Source organism: Carcharhinus amblyrhynchos, unplaced genomic scaffold (genome assembly GCF_965287045.1).
Source record: "Carcharhinus amblyrhynchos unplaced genomic scaffold, sCarAmb.v2.hapA scaffold_37, whole genome shotgun sequence".
Taxonomy (NCBI): Eukaryota; Metazoa; Chordata; class Chondrichthyes; order Carcharhiniformes; family Carcharhinidae; genus Carcharhinus; species Carcharhinus amblyrhynchos.
This window is the reverse complement of record NW_027649778.1, coordinates 2,706,945-2,720,611: the sequence shown is the minus strand read 5'-3', so window position 1 is coordinate 2,720,611 and position 13,667 is coordinate 2,706,945. Positions and strand designations below refer to the sequence as shown.

The following is a 13,667-nucleotide window of genomic DNA, read 5'->3' as shown; positions in this document are numbered from 1 at the left end:
TGATTACAAATCAGTGTCTCAGCTTTAAACATACTTGTTGACACACCTCTACAGCCCCCTGCGGGAAAGAATTCCACAGATCCACTACCCTCAGAGAAGAAATTCCTCCTCATCTCTGTATTCAATGGAAGACCCCGGACTCTGAGATGACGCCCTCTGGTCCTAGATTCTCCCTCTGTTGAGCGTCTGGATTTCATTGCCCTCCGAATGCTTTACCGTCAATCACGAGAGTAAAATTGAAGAGGCCAGAGCTGACTGCAATTCTAGAAAGCAGGAGGAACCTCCAGGTCATCAGTTGGCCTATTTTTGGCTGTTGCTGCAGCTGTCTGTGCCTCAAGCTCGGGAATTCCCACCCTAAGCCCCTCCCTCCTCCTACGAGACTCTCTTTAAATCTCACCTCCTTAGTCAAGCTTCTTGTCATCAGTCCCAATAACTCCCAAGCTTACTCTGGTGTCAAATTTTGTCCGATAACACTCCTGGGATGTTTAACTACATAACAAGTTTTATTAAAAAAAAACACACACGGCGTTGTTGAGAAGCTATCTCAGGGTGGCTTGACTCATTTCCTTTCAATCCTTGTTTGGGATTTTGTGGGGGGGGGGGGCACACAGTACGATCACCCTCATATTATCCCTCTGCAGCACGGTGTCAGTGGCTGGCACTACTGCCTCACAGCACCAGAGACCCAGGTTTGATTCCCAGCTTAGGTCACTGTCTGTGTGGAGTTTGAACATTCTCCCTGTGTCTGCAAGGGTTTCCTCCAGGTGCTCCGGATTCCTCCCACAGTCCAAAAGGTATGCAGGTTAGGTGGATTGGCCATGCTAAGTTGCCCTTTAAAAGTTTACTTCTTTGTCACAAGTAAGGCTAACATTAAAACTGTAATGAAGTTACTGTGAAATTCCCCTAGTTGCCAGACTCCGGCGCTTATTCGGGTCCATGCACCCTAACCAGCACGTCTTTCAGACGGTGGGAGGAAACCAGAGCACCTGGGAATAACCCATGCAGACACAGGGAGAACGTGCAAAACTCCACATAGACAGTGACACAAGCCAGGAATCGAACCCCGGTCCCTAGCGCTATGAGGCAGCAGTGCTAACCATTACTTAGTGTAGGGGCACTAGCTAGGGTAAATGTATGGGGATAGGGCCTGGGTGGGACTGTGGTTGGTGCAGGCTCAATGGGCCAAATAGCCTCCTTCTTCACTGTAGGATTCTACGATATGGAGCAAAGAAGAATTACAGCCCGCACTCCACGCTGTGGAACAGTCAGACCGCATGCAGTGATTCACATTATGACTTTGTAAAGGCTTCAATGTAGTGAAGTGAAGCAAAGGGCAGCTTGAGAGCTTGTTATGGCTTCTCTTTGGATCTAACATTCTGCCCACATGTATTTATCATAAACAAACTGCCACTACGTCGAGAAGTCTCGTCAACACCCAGTGGCAAATACACCCCCACATTCTGAGAAATGTCTGGCTAAACAATGGATGGCTCATCTGTTTCAGACCAACTAATGGGTCAATTATTCACCAGTCAGCACAAAAAGGAGGGATTAATATCAATGAACGTCCTGTTCACTCAGCTTCTGCAACCTGAGAAGCTCCACATAAAGTCCCTGAAAAACACAGGGTCTGAGCTTCGAACAGATCAGTCTGCGCAAAGGGTTACTGTTCGTAAGCAGTCACCTAAGTGGTCCAGGGACCCTCCTGCCACTCATTCTTGGGATTATTTTTATACTCGCAGGGCAAGGCAAATGAGAGGCAGAGCATTAACTGCATCCACTTCAGTGGATAGCTGGTTACTTGAGCAAATAGAAAGAAAAACTTACTGACACAAGTGTCGAGCGAAGTCAGGAAATACATACCTCCTATATTTCACTATAAATATATCTATCTCCAGTAAAGACTGGTTTTAGAATCATTGAATCCTACAGTGTAGGAGGAGGCCATTCAGCCCATCGAGTCTACACCAACAACAATCCCACCCAGGCCCTATCCCCATAACCCCATGCATTTACCCTAGCTAGACCCCCTGGCACTAAGGGGTAATTTTGCCTGGACAATCCACCTAACTTGCACATCTTTGAACTGTGGGAGGAAACTGGAGCACCCGGAGGAAACCCACTCAGACACAGGGAGAGCATGTAAACTCCACACAGACAGTGACCCAAGCCGTCCTCATCCCCATTTTCCTGCTTTCTCCCCGTAATCCTTCAACCCATTCCCAACTAAAAATCTGTCTAACTCCTCCTTAAATTTACTCACTGTCCCAGTATCCACCTGCTACATTGGGGTAGTAAATTCTACAGATTTGCAGGGGGGAGGGGGAAGGGTGTGTGTCTATGTCTGTTGGGTGGGGGGGTGGGGGGGGGGGGGGGAGGTGGGAGGGGAGAATCACACATTGGTGCGGAGCAAGTACGGCTAATCCTCACAGTACATTACAACTTATTATGCAGCGTTGCCCTGTCTGTAAACTGCTATGAAATCCCAAAGGAGAGCTCCAGCTTCTTCCACAGGTCAATCTGAGAAGCACTAACAATCATCTGCAACGTCAGGTAACAGCAAATCATACATCTCAGTCAGGATGGTGTACGTCCCCACTCCTTCATCGTTGTTGGGGCAATGACATTGGACTCTCCACCCAACAGCGTGGCAAGAACACCTACAAACATCAGCAGATGGTCCGCTATCACAGGCTGCTTAGGATGATAACAAACGCATTATCTTCCCAATAAAGCAGCAAAACAATACTTTTCAAAAGTGGTTCTCAACTGTTTAAGTTTGGTATTTGTGGTTTAATTCAAGGTAACCAATTACCTGCATTGGGCAGACACGTTCAACTATAACCCAATCCTGGCATCACCCTTATAAAATTCCTAAAGTGCAGGAAGCAATTTGGCCCATCAAATCTGCATCTGTTCTCCGACTGAGCATCTTACCCAGACCCCATCTAAGCTTATTTATTAATGTCACAGTAATTACCCCCCATAACCTACGCATCTTGGAATACTAAGGGGCAATGTAGTACGGTTGATCCATCTAATCTGCAAATCTTTGGAGCGTGGGAGGAAACTGGAGACTTATATTAACACTGCAATGAAGTTACTGTGAGGACCCCCTTGTTGTCACACTCTAACGCCTGTTCGGGTACACAGAGAGAAGTTAGCACAACCAATGCACATAACCAGCAAGTTTTTCGGACTGTGGGAGGAAACCGGAGCACCAGGAGGAAACCCATGCAGACACCAGGAGAACATGCAAACTCCGCACAGTCAGTGACTCGAGGCCGGAATCGAACCTGGGTCCCTGGTGCTGTGAAGCAGCAGTGCTAACCACTGTGCTGCCCATCGCCCTAACCTATGCATCTTGGAACACTAAGGGGCAATTTAGCCTGGCTGATCCACCTAACCTGCACATCGTTGGAACGTGGGAGGAAACCGGAGCACCCAGAGGAAACCCGGGGAGAACGTGCAAACTCCACAGTTACCCAAGGCCAGAATCGAACCCTGGTGCTGAGGCAGCAGTGCTAACCACTGTGCCGTCCCATATGTACTGCTCAATCAATTGCTTCAATTTTTAGTGACGCATTTTACTTTGGAGTATTTGAAGCGGATGGCAGAGGCATTCAAGGGGAAGCTCATTAAACATGAGGGGGAAGAACAAAAGAATATTGTTGATAGGGTGAGGTGGAGAGAGCTGGAAAGGGGTCCCACGTAGAACATTAACACTGGCACATACTGGTTTCTGCACAGTAATTTTCATCTACTTTCTCAGGAGAATAAGGAAATTTTGCATATCTGCTACAACTATCACCAATTTTAACAGATGCATCACAGAAAGCAACATTTCCAGATGTATCACAGCTTGATATGACTTTTGCTCTGTCCAAGGACGCAAGAAACTATAAAAGGTTGTGAACATAGCCCAGTCCATCATGCAAATCAGCCTCCCACCCATTGACTCTGTCTACACTTCCCGCTGCCTCAGAACAGCAGCCGGCATATTAAAGGACTCCACACACCCTGGACATACTCCCTTCTTCCACTGGGAAAAAGACTTACCAAACATGTACCAAATGTATCAAGAACAGCTTTTTTCCTGCTGCCAGACTTTTGAATGGACTTACCTTGCATTAAGTTGATCTTTCTCTGCACCCTAACTATGATCATAACACTACATTCTGCACCTTCCCCTTTCCTTCACTCCTGTGTACTCTACAAAGCGTATGCTTTGTCCGCATAGTGCGCAAGAAACAATACTTTTCACTGTATCCTAATACATGACAGAATCCCTATAGTGCAGACGGAGGCCATTTGGCCCATCGAGTCTGCACTGACCACAATCCCACCCATAACCCCACATATTTACCCTGGTAATTCCCCTGACACTAGAGTCAATTTAGCAAGGCCAATCAACCTAACCTGCACATCTTTGGAGTGTGGGAGGAAACTGGAGCATTGGATGAAACCCACACAGACACAGGGAGAACATACAAACTCCATACAGACAGTGGCCCGAGGCAGGAATTGAACCCGGGTCCCTGGCGCTGAGAGGCAGAGTGTTAACCCACTGTGCCACCCATCTGACAATAGATCAAATCAACGTAATTCAATGTAAATTCCAGTCACAATATTTTTTCTTCAAAAAGATGAAAAAGATGTTGAGCTGCAAGGCAGTGTGATTTGTGGAAAGGTTATTCTGCTGCAAAACGGTGCCAAATGGACATGAGTCCTCTCAAGCGCAGCACTGACCCACCCTTCAGACCAATCTATCCAACACACACCAGTCTCCAGGACAAACCCTGGAACAGATTGCCTGTCTTCACTCTCCATCTAGAAAACAACAGACAGCAAGATGAGCAGCTGCCTGAACAGAACTAGTATTCAATACAATGCCTTGGCCAACTGCAATTTCCTGAGCTCCCAAGTTTTCGCTCACTCTAGCCAGAAGTTTACCTGTGCACATGGGAAACGCGCAGTAAATTTCATTTCTTCCTAAATTTGCTAGCTCATGACAAAGTAATGTGCACGAGTCCATAAGACCAATATCACAGCTTTGCTTTTCTAACATATGTACCCACACAGTCTCAGAGCCAAAGAAAACACTGGATGCGAGCTTACCTGCCTTTCACACTACACTCCCACTGCAGCAAGGGTGGAGAATTTAACAATCTCCCTTCACTGCAGTGGGGTGGTAAAATCCTGCCAGTGTGAATGGCGTAAAATTCCACCCATTGAGTTTCTCAAGGCACCTGAACACACAATCAGAAAAAGTATGTTACTATTACTAAAAAGGTAAAGTCACCATGGTCCCAGATGACCATCAGCTGCTCCCCCCCCTTTGAAGGGGAGGGTTGACTGATGGTAATTTATCCCGAGGGTCACCACACTTCAAGCAAGGAGCAATAATGTGGAGATGCCGGAATTGGACTGAGGCGGGCACAGTAAGAAGTCTTACAACACCAGATTAAACTCCAAAAGGTTTATTTGGAATAATGAGCTTTCGGAGAGCCGCTCCTTCATCAGGTGACTCACAGCGCTTTGTGAATATAAAAGTAGGGAGGTCTTGGTGCAGCTGTATAGGGCATTGGTGAGGCCGCAGCTGGAGTACTGTGTGCAGTTTTGGGCGTCGCACCTGCGCAAGGATATTTTGGCCTTGGAGGGAGTGCAGAGGAGGTTTACTAGGCTGATACCGGAGTTGAGGGGCTTGAGCTATGAGGAGAGGCTGAATAAACTAGGCTTGTACTCGTTAGAGTTTAGAAGAATGAGGGGAGATCTCATTGAGACGTATAAGATGATGAATGGGATGGATAGGATAGAGGTGGAGAGACTCTTCCCGCTCAAAAAAGACAGTAGGACTAGGGGGCACAGCATCAAGATAAAGGGGAGGCGGTTTAGAACGGAGTTGAGGAGGAACTTCTTCACTCAAAGGGTGGTGAATCTCTGGAATTCTCTGCCCGTTGAAGTGGTGGAGGCTGCCTCGCTAAATATTTTTAAGAAGCGGGTTGATGGGTTTTTGATAAGAGAGGGGATTAAGGGTTATGGGGAGAGGGCGGGAAAGTGGAACTGAGCCATGACAGATCAGCCATGATCTTATCGAATGGCAGGGCAGGCTCGAAGGGCTAGATGGCCTACTCTTGCTCCTATTTCTTATGTTCTTATACCAAACAAACCTATTGGACTTTAACCTGGTGTTGTGAGGCTTCTTACTGTGCGAGGCACAAGGCTGAGAAGGCCCTGCCTTCTTGAATAATCCCAGCAGGTATGAGAATTGAAAATAATGTCTAATCACCATTGCAAGGTGCTTCATATCACTAACCAGCTGTCCAGTTAACTGAGCTAAACCAACTCCCCCAATACAATTCATACCTCATATAGGGGTGTGTCAATTAGTGTCAGAGTAATGGTGCACAGTAAGGTCACATCAATGAGTTCCTAATTCTCAAAACCCCCTCCAGCAACCCCCCCAAAGCATCCACTGGGTGAACAGGTACAAGGAGTAGCCAAAAAATGGGCAGCACGGTGGCACAGTGGTTAGCACTACTGCCTCACAGTGCTAGGGGCCCGAGTTCAATTCCCAGCTTGGGTCACTGTCTGTGCAGAGTTTGCATGTCCTCCTCGTGTGTAGGTGACATTCCTCCTAAAGATGTGCTGGTTAGGCGCATTGGTCATGCTAAATTCCCCCTCAGTGTACCCGAACAGGCACTGGAGTGTGGCGACTAGGGGTTCTTCACAGTAACTTCATTGCAGTGTTAATATAAGCCTATTTGTGACACTTATAAATAAGCTTTCATGGCGGGATTTTGCAGCCTTGCTCAAGCAAGACCGGAAGTTCCCACCCGAGGTCAGCAGACATTTTTGTTGTCCGCTCCTCGCTTGCTCCGATTCAGCACTGGGCAAAGATAGAATTCTGGTGGAAGTCTCTTTCCCACAGGAAAAAGGGGCACCATTACCTTTACCTCAATGAAAGATTGCACTGTGAATTACCAAACATTTGGGACCAACCCAGTCTGGCTCACTGAGTCAGTGCGGAATATATGTCTCTAATTGCAGCAATTTTGCTTTTTATTTGATATCATAGAAATCTACGTTGCAGGAGGCCGCCATTTGACCCATCAAGTCTGCACCGATCACAAACCCACCCAGGCCCTAACCTAAGCTAGACCTCCTGACAGTAAGGGGCAATTTAGCAATGGCCAATCTACCTAACCTGCACTTCTTTGGACTGTGGAAGGAAACTGGGAGCACCTGGAGGAAAACCCACACACGCACAGGGAGAATGTGCAAACTCTCCACACAGACAGCGACCAAAGCTGCGAATTGAACTGGTGTCCCTGGTGCCGTGAGAAGCAGTGCTAACCACTGTGCCACCATGCTGCCCAAATCTAGCATGTGTAAAGCTGGATTCTTTAATCTGCACCTCTCCCTACCAAAATTGAAACATTTAAAAAAGTTAAATATAAAGATAACAGCTGTTTATGATTTGGAAATAAATTCTCAATGCAACTTGCATTCATTGTGTGTGTGTGTGTGTGTGTGTGTGTGTGTGTGTGTGTGTGTGTGTGTGGGGGGGGGGGCGGTGGGGGAGACAAGAAAAACATTTGAAACATTCATCTAATTTTGCAAAGGGAAACTTCATCAAAACGACAACGTCTCAAAATACGAAGTAGATTTGAGTCATTCATCCTAACCTCACTGTAAACTACAGAAATTACTAACCAATCATAAATCCAGGTCAGTGGGGCTGGTGCACAGAGCGAGAGTCATATGTTGCAGAAAAGGCCCTTCGGCCCATCGAGTAATTGTTGACCGATTACTAACATTTTACAAAGTGGGAACAGGGGTCCCGAACTTCAGCAGAACGAACTAACCGCTAATCTTGGCAGCAAGCATCACTAAGGCGAGGATTCAAAACTACAAGCCAGTGTGCCCAAATCCTTATCCTTTGGCGACCCAAACACCTTGTCCTTCCAAACACAGGTGTGTATTGCAAAGTTCTTTCCACCATCCCCCCCCGCGATAAATTATGTCTTCTACACAATGGCTTGGCATTGGTTAGCGTTGCACAGTATTAACAATGCAGAAATACCCATTGGCTCAAACTTGACCAGGCGAAAAATAGAGGAATGCACAAGAAAACTGCCTATTGGACAAAACACGCATCTCAAAATGAATAATCCTTGGCCTAAGGTTGCGGGAAGACCCCAGAGATATACAGATTTGCTCAGAAGCTAGAAAGCTAAGCGGTAGGAACAGAGAAAACATAGCACACTCATTGAGAAGAGTGGGATGGGTGTTAGAATGCATGATGTCAGAATCCCTACGAGCCTGCAGCAATTCTGACAGAGCATCTTACCCAGGCCCTCTCCCCCACACTATCCCTGTAACCCACACATTTAGCATGGCCAATCCCCCTAACCTGCACATCTTTGGACTGTAGGAGGAAACCCACGCAGACACACAGAGAATGTGTACACTCCACACAGACAGTCACCTGAGGCTGGAATTAAACCTGGGTCCCTGGCACTGGAAGGCAGCAGTGCTAACCACTGTGCCATCACTAAGCCACACTCATTATTTTCTCTCACAGTGGGTGCAGGTTCCACGGCTTTTGCCAATGATCAATCGTTAAGTGCTCACTCCACGTGGCTTAGGAGCCCATTCTACCATGAATCACCACACATCATCTGCCCCAGTCTCGCTCACGAATCCATTACAGAATCTATGGCTCTAATTACAGCATTTTCTGTTTTCATGTGCTATCTAGCATGTGTAAATCTGCCTTCTTCATTCTGCACCTATCCCCATCAAAAGCTGCCTGTGCAAACTCCACCCAGACAGTGGTCCGAGCTGGGAACTGAACACAGGGTGCTGGCGCTGAGAGGCAGCAGTGCTAACCACTGTGCCATCGTGCTGCCCAAATCTAGCGTGTGCAAATCTGGCTACTTTAATCTACACCTATCCTTATCAAAAAGCTGCCTGCGCAAATTGCACACATATCCGGAATTGAAACCTTTAATATGAAGATATCAACTGTTTATGATTTGAAAATAAATTCTAAATGCAATTTGCATTCACTGGCGGAGAAAAAGCATTTGAAACATTCATCTAATGTTGCAAAAACCAAAGGACCCAACATCTCAAAACACAAAGTAGATTTGAGTCATTCATTCTAACCTCACTGCAAAATACAGAAATTACGAACGATTGTGATTCCGGGTGAGTGGGGGGTGTGCTGGTGCACAGAGTGAGAGTTCTACAGCGCAGAAAAGGCCCTTTGGCCATCGAGTAATTGTTGACCGATTACTAACACTGATAAAGTGGGAACAGGGTTCCCAAACTTCACCAAAATGAACTAATTTAACCTTGGCCGCAAGCATCTTGAAAGCGAGGATCCAAAACTACAAGCCAGTGTGCCCAAATTCTTATCCTTTGGACCTTTGATGACCCACACATCTTGTCCTTCCAAACATAGGTGTGTATTGCAAAGTTCCTTCCCTCTCCCCCACTCCTCATAAATTATGTCTTCTACACAATGGCTTGGCACCGGTTAGTGTTGCACAGTATTAAAAACGCAGAAACAGTCCATTTGCTCAAACTTGACAAGGTGAAAAATGGAGGAATGCACAAGAAAACTGCCTATTGGACAAAATACGCATCTCAAAATGAATAATCCTTGGCCTAAGGTTGCGGGAAGACCCCGGAGATTCACAGAGACACTCAGAAGCCAGAAAGCTAAGGGGTAGGAACAGAAAAAGCATAGTACACTCATTGAGGAGAGTGGGACGGGTGTTAACAATGCAAGATGTTAGAATCCCTACAGTGCAGAAGAGACCATTAGGCCCAATGAACCTGCACCAACTCTGACAAAGCATCTTACCCAGGTCCTCTCCCCGTAACCCCACACATTCAGCATCGCCAATCTACCTAACCTACACATCTTTGGACATTTCAGGGGCAATTTAGCATGACTCCTAATCTGCACATGTTTGGACTATGGGAGGAAACCAGAGACACAGGGAGAATGTGCAAACTCCACACAGTCACCTGTAATTGAACCCAGGGCCCTGGTGCTGTGAGGTAGCCGTGTCAAGCACTGTCCCTGCATGGGTGCAGAGGAAAGAAGAATCTGGAAAATCTTGTCACCAGGAAAAAATGCCGCAGAAACTACTTCCCTTCCATCATTCACAGATAGGGAGGGAAATTCTTCCATATCAGCAGTTAGTATCATCATCATAGAATCCCTACTGTGTAGGAGGCAGCCGTTGGGCCCATCAGGTCTGCACCAATTCTTACACAGGCTTACCCTGCCAATCCCCCAACCTACATACCTTGAGATAGTAAGAAGCAATGTAGCATAGCCAATTCACCTAACCCGCACATCTTTGGACACCAATGGGCATTTCAGCATGGCCAATCCATCTAACCTACACATCTTTGGATGGTGGGAGGGAACTGGAGCACCCGGAAGAAACCCACATGGATACAGGGAGAATGTGCAAACTCCACACAGTCACCCAAGGTCAGAATTGAATTCAGGGCCCTGGGGCTACAAGGTATGCGAAAGGAACCAAATGAGTGATGAGATGATTCAACTGCAAAGCAAAGGCAAATCTGAACGTGTGAAAAACATTATCACGGAATAAGGTCACAACCTCAGAAAGGATATGTTAGGGGAACCCTCGGAAAAGTTGCGAGCTAAAGCCAAGTAACAGTGGACAGGAAAGGGGAAGTCTTGATCTCTCTCTCTCTCTCTCTCTCGGGAGATTGTACTGTCAACAGTTTTATAAATAGCTACTGGAAGCATTGAAATTTCATGTTTTGGTTACAAAACCAGGAGTGAAAAAAAAAGGTAAATTCAAAGTACACACAGATATTGTCCGTGGTAAAAAGATGGGGAGGAACATGGGTTCAAATGCACATTGCAATGTCAAAAACTGAGGCAGCAACAAGTTCCAGAGCACCAGTTAAACACAAACTCCAATACACTTGAGTTTTCAAAACCCCAGCACAGATCAAGCAAGGAGGCTTTATTTAAAATCACACATTCCAATTTCAGCACACAGTCCCAGACCATCAGGGATCAAAATGTAAAAACACCCAAGATCCAGCAATCTTAATAAACCTTCATCAGAGGAAAGGAGGATAGGGGAGTGGGTGGCAAGGGGGGTGGGGGGGGGGGAGAGGAGGGAGTGGAGTGGAGGGGATTGGGCTTCAGGAAGGAGTTGGATTGGGGGAGAAAGGCACAGGGGGGCCAATTTGGATTGGGGGGGGGAGGGGAGGAACCAGACAAGGGTTCAGTGGGTGGGAAACTTGATGGGGGAGGAGTATGGGGGGAGAACTGGTCCGAGGGGTACAGAAAACGAATGGGGGGGGGGGGGGAAGGAGGAGGACGCGGATTTGGGGGGGGGGGGAGGAATCTGGATAGGAGGGGATCCAGATTGGGGGGGGTTGGGTGAGATCCGGATTTGGGGAGGGGGGGAGAGATCCGGATTTGGGGGGGGGGAGAAAGAGGGCGGGATCCGGATTTGGGAGGGGGAGAAAGAGGGCGGGATCCGGATTTGGTGGGGGGGAGAAAGAGGGCGGGATCCGGATTGGGGGGGGGGGAGAAAGAGGGCGGGATCCGGATTTGGGGGGGGAGAAAGAGGGCGGGATCCGGATTGGGGGGGGAAAGAGGGGGGATCCGGATTGGGGGTTGGGGGGAGAAAGAGGGGGGGATCCGGATTTGGGGTTGGGGGGAGAAAGAGGGGGGATCCGGATTTGGGGTTGGGGGGAGGGAGAGATCCGGATTTGGGGTTGGGGGGAGGGAGAGATCCGGATTTGGGGTTGGGGGGAGGGAGAGATCCGGATTTGGGGTTGGGGGGAGGGAGAGATCCGGATTTGGGGTTGGGGGAGGGAGAGATCCGGATTTGGGGTTGGGGGGAGGGAGAGATCCGGATTTGGGGTTGGGGGGAGAAAGAGGGGGGGATCCGGATTTGGGGTTGGGGGGAGAAAGAGGGGGGGATCCGGATTTGGGGTTGGGGGGAGAAAGAGGGGGGATCCGGATTTGGGGTTGGGGGGAGGGAGAGATCCGGATTTGGGGTTGGGGGGAGGGAGAGATCCGGATTTGGGGTTGGGGGGAGGGAGAGATCCGGATTTGGGGTTGGGGGGAGGGAGAGATCTGGATTTGGGGGGAGGGTGGGGGGGAAACCAGATTGGGGGAGGATAAGAAGGGGGAAGAACTGGATTGCATGGTGGGGGGGGGTGGTGGTGGGATGTTGGGAGCAGGGAACCAGATTGTGAGGGGAAATGGACTGTATGGGGAAATGGACGGGGGGGGGGGGGGGGGGGTCAGAGAGCAGAACCAGATTGGCAGGGGGCAGGAAGGAGGGGGGAACCAGGTAGAGGCATGGGGGGAAGATGGGACCGGATTGGAAGGGTGGCCGGACTTGGGGGGTGGGAGCAGAGAATGGTGGTGGGGGAGGCGTGGTGGTGGGGGGTGGGAGAGGGGAGGGGTGGGGGTGGAGGGGGGAGAGAAGCGGGGGGGAAGGGGAAGTAGTTATTTGGTGGGGCGGCAGAGGGAGAGAAGGTGCAACATTGCGATTGTTGCAACATTCTGGAATGGAACGCGGAGACATGTATCAACGTTCCATCCGCAAGTAGCAAACGGGCAAACAGATACAATTGTCGCTGCAACAGGAGCGGAGGCAGAGACAGAGAGACAATCTGGAGCGGGGGGGGGGGGGGGGGGGGGAAGAGGGAGAGGAGGAGAGTGGGGGGAGCTGTATCAGAGGTTGCTGCTGCAGCCCTCCCTCCCACAAAATGCCCGGGATAAAAGCTGCTGTGCGGGCACGGGGGGGTGGGGGGGGAGGAGGCGGCAGAGGCTGTTTAGACCCAAAATACCCATCAGATCAAATGGATATATTTTTCCACCCCCAAGAATGCTCCCATCCCCCCCCCCCCAATATTCTCTCTCTTCCCCCTCTGTATGTGTGGAAGCAGGGGCAGATCAGGGTGGTGGTGGTGGTGGTGGTGTGGGGGTACATGTCAAGGGGACTAGAGGGTGGTGGTTGTGGTGCGGGGGGGGGGAGAAGAGAGAGAGAGAAAATAAGGAGGGAGGGATGGAGGGAGAGAGAGAGGGAGGGAGGAGGGGGGGTGGGGTTGGGGGTAAGACATTTAAGAGAAATTTGTAATACTCGAAAGGAACTCACCGTCATGAAGAGCGCCTGCCTAACGGGGTTTCCTCGCCATCACATCAGGGGCTAACATGACTGAAGGGAGGTCAACAACAACAGCTGTTCCCACACACTCCTGAGCAGAAATACCACACTCCCACCCCCAACCCCTCCAGATCAAACACCTCCACAGGTGGAGAGGGGGACAGGAAAAAAAACCTCCCTCCCGTTCCACCCAATATCTGCTCCCCCTCCCTCCCCTTGTTGTCTTTTCCTTTATGTTAATTCTGCTCCCTCCCTATTAAGAATTCAAAGATTAATTATTTCCCCACCGCCAAAATAAAAAATAGTTTTCCCTCCCAATTCCCTCCTCCTCAAATTTTATTTCTTTTTTTCCTTGTTGTTTTTTTTAAACATTAAATTCCAGGCAGGTTTCTGGTCGCCGCTGAACTGGGGTCCTTCCAGCTGCCAAATCAATAGCTGAAGAGCCAGGTTGGGGAGGCAGGATGCTGATTG

At 48.9% G+C, this 13,667-nt stretch overlaps 1 protein-coding gene across 2 annotated transcripts in view; it reads right to left on the bottom strand.

The window, feature by feature from the left end:
* Positions 1-13,293, bottom strand: part of LOC145362179 (BRD4-interacting chromatin-remodeling complex-associated protein-like) — a 122,345-nt gene extending 109,052 nt beyond the window's left edge. For both annotated transcript variants that reach the window (XM_080218232.1, XM_080218233.1), the window contains exon 1: positions 13,188-13,293. The gene's annotated coding sequence lies outside the window, so the exon portion shown is untranslated. The remainder of the gene's footprint in view (positions 1-13,187) is intronic.
* Positions 13,294-13,667: the final 374 nt, after the last annotated feature.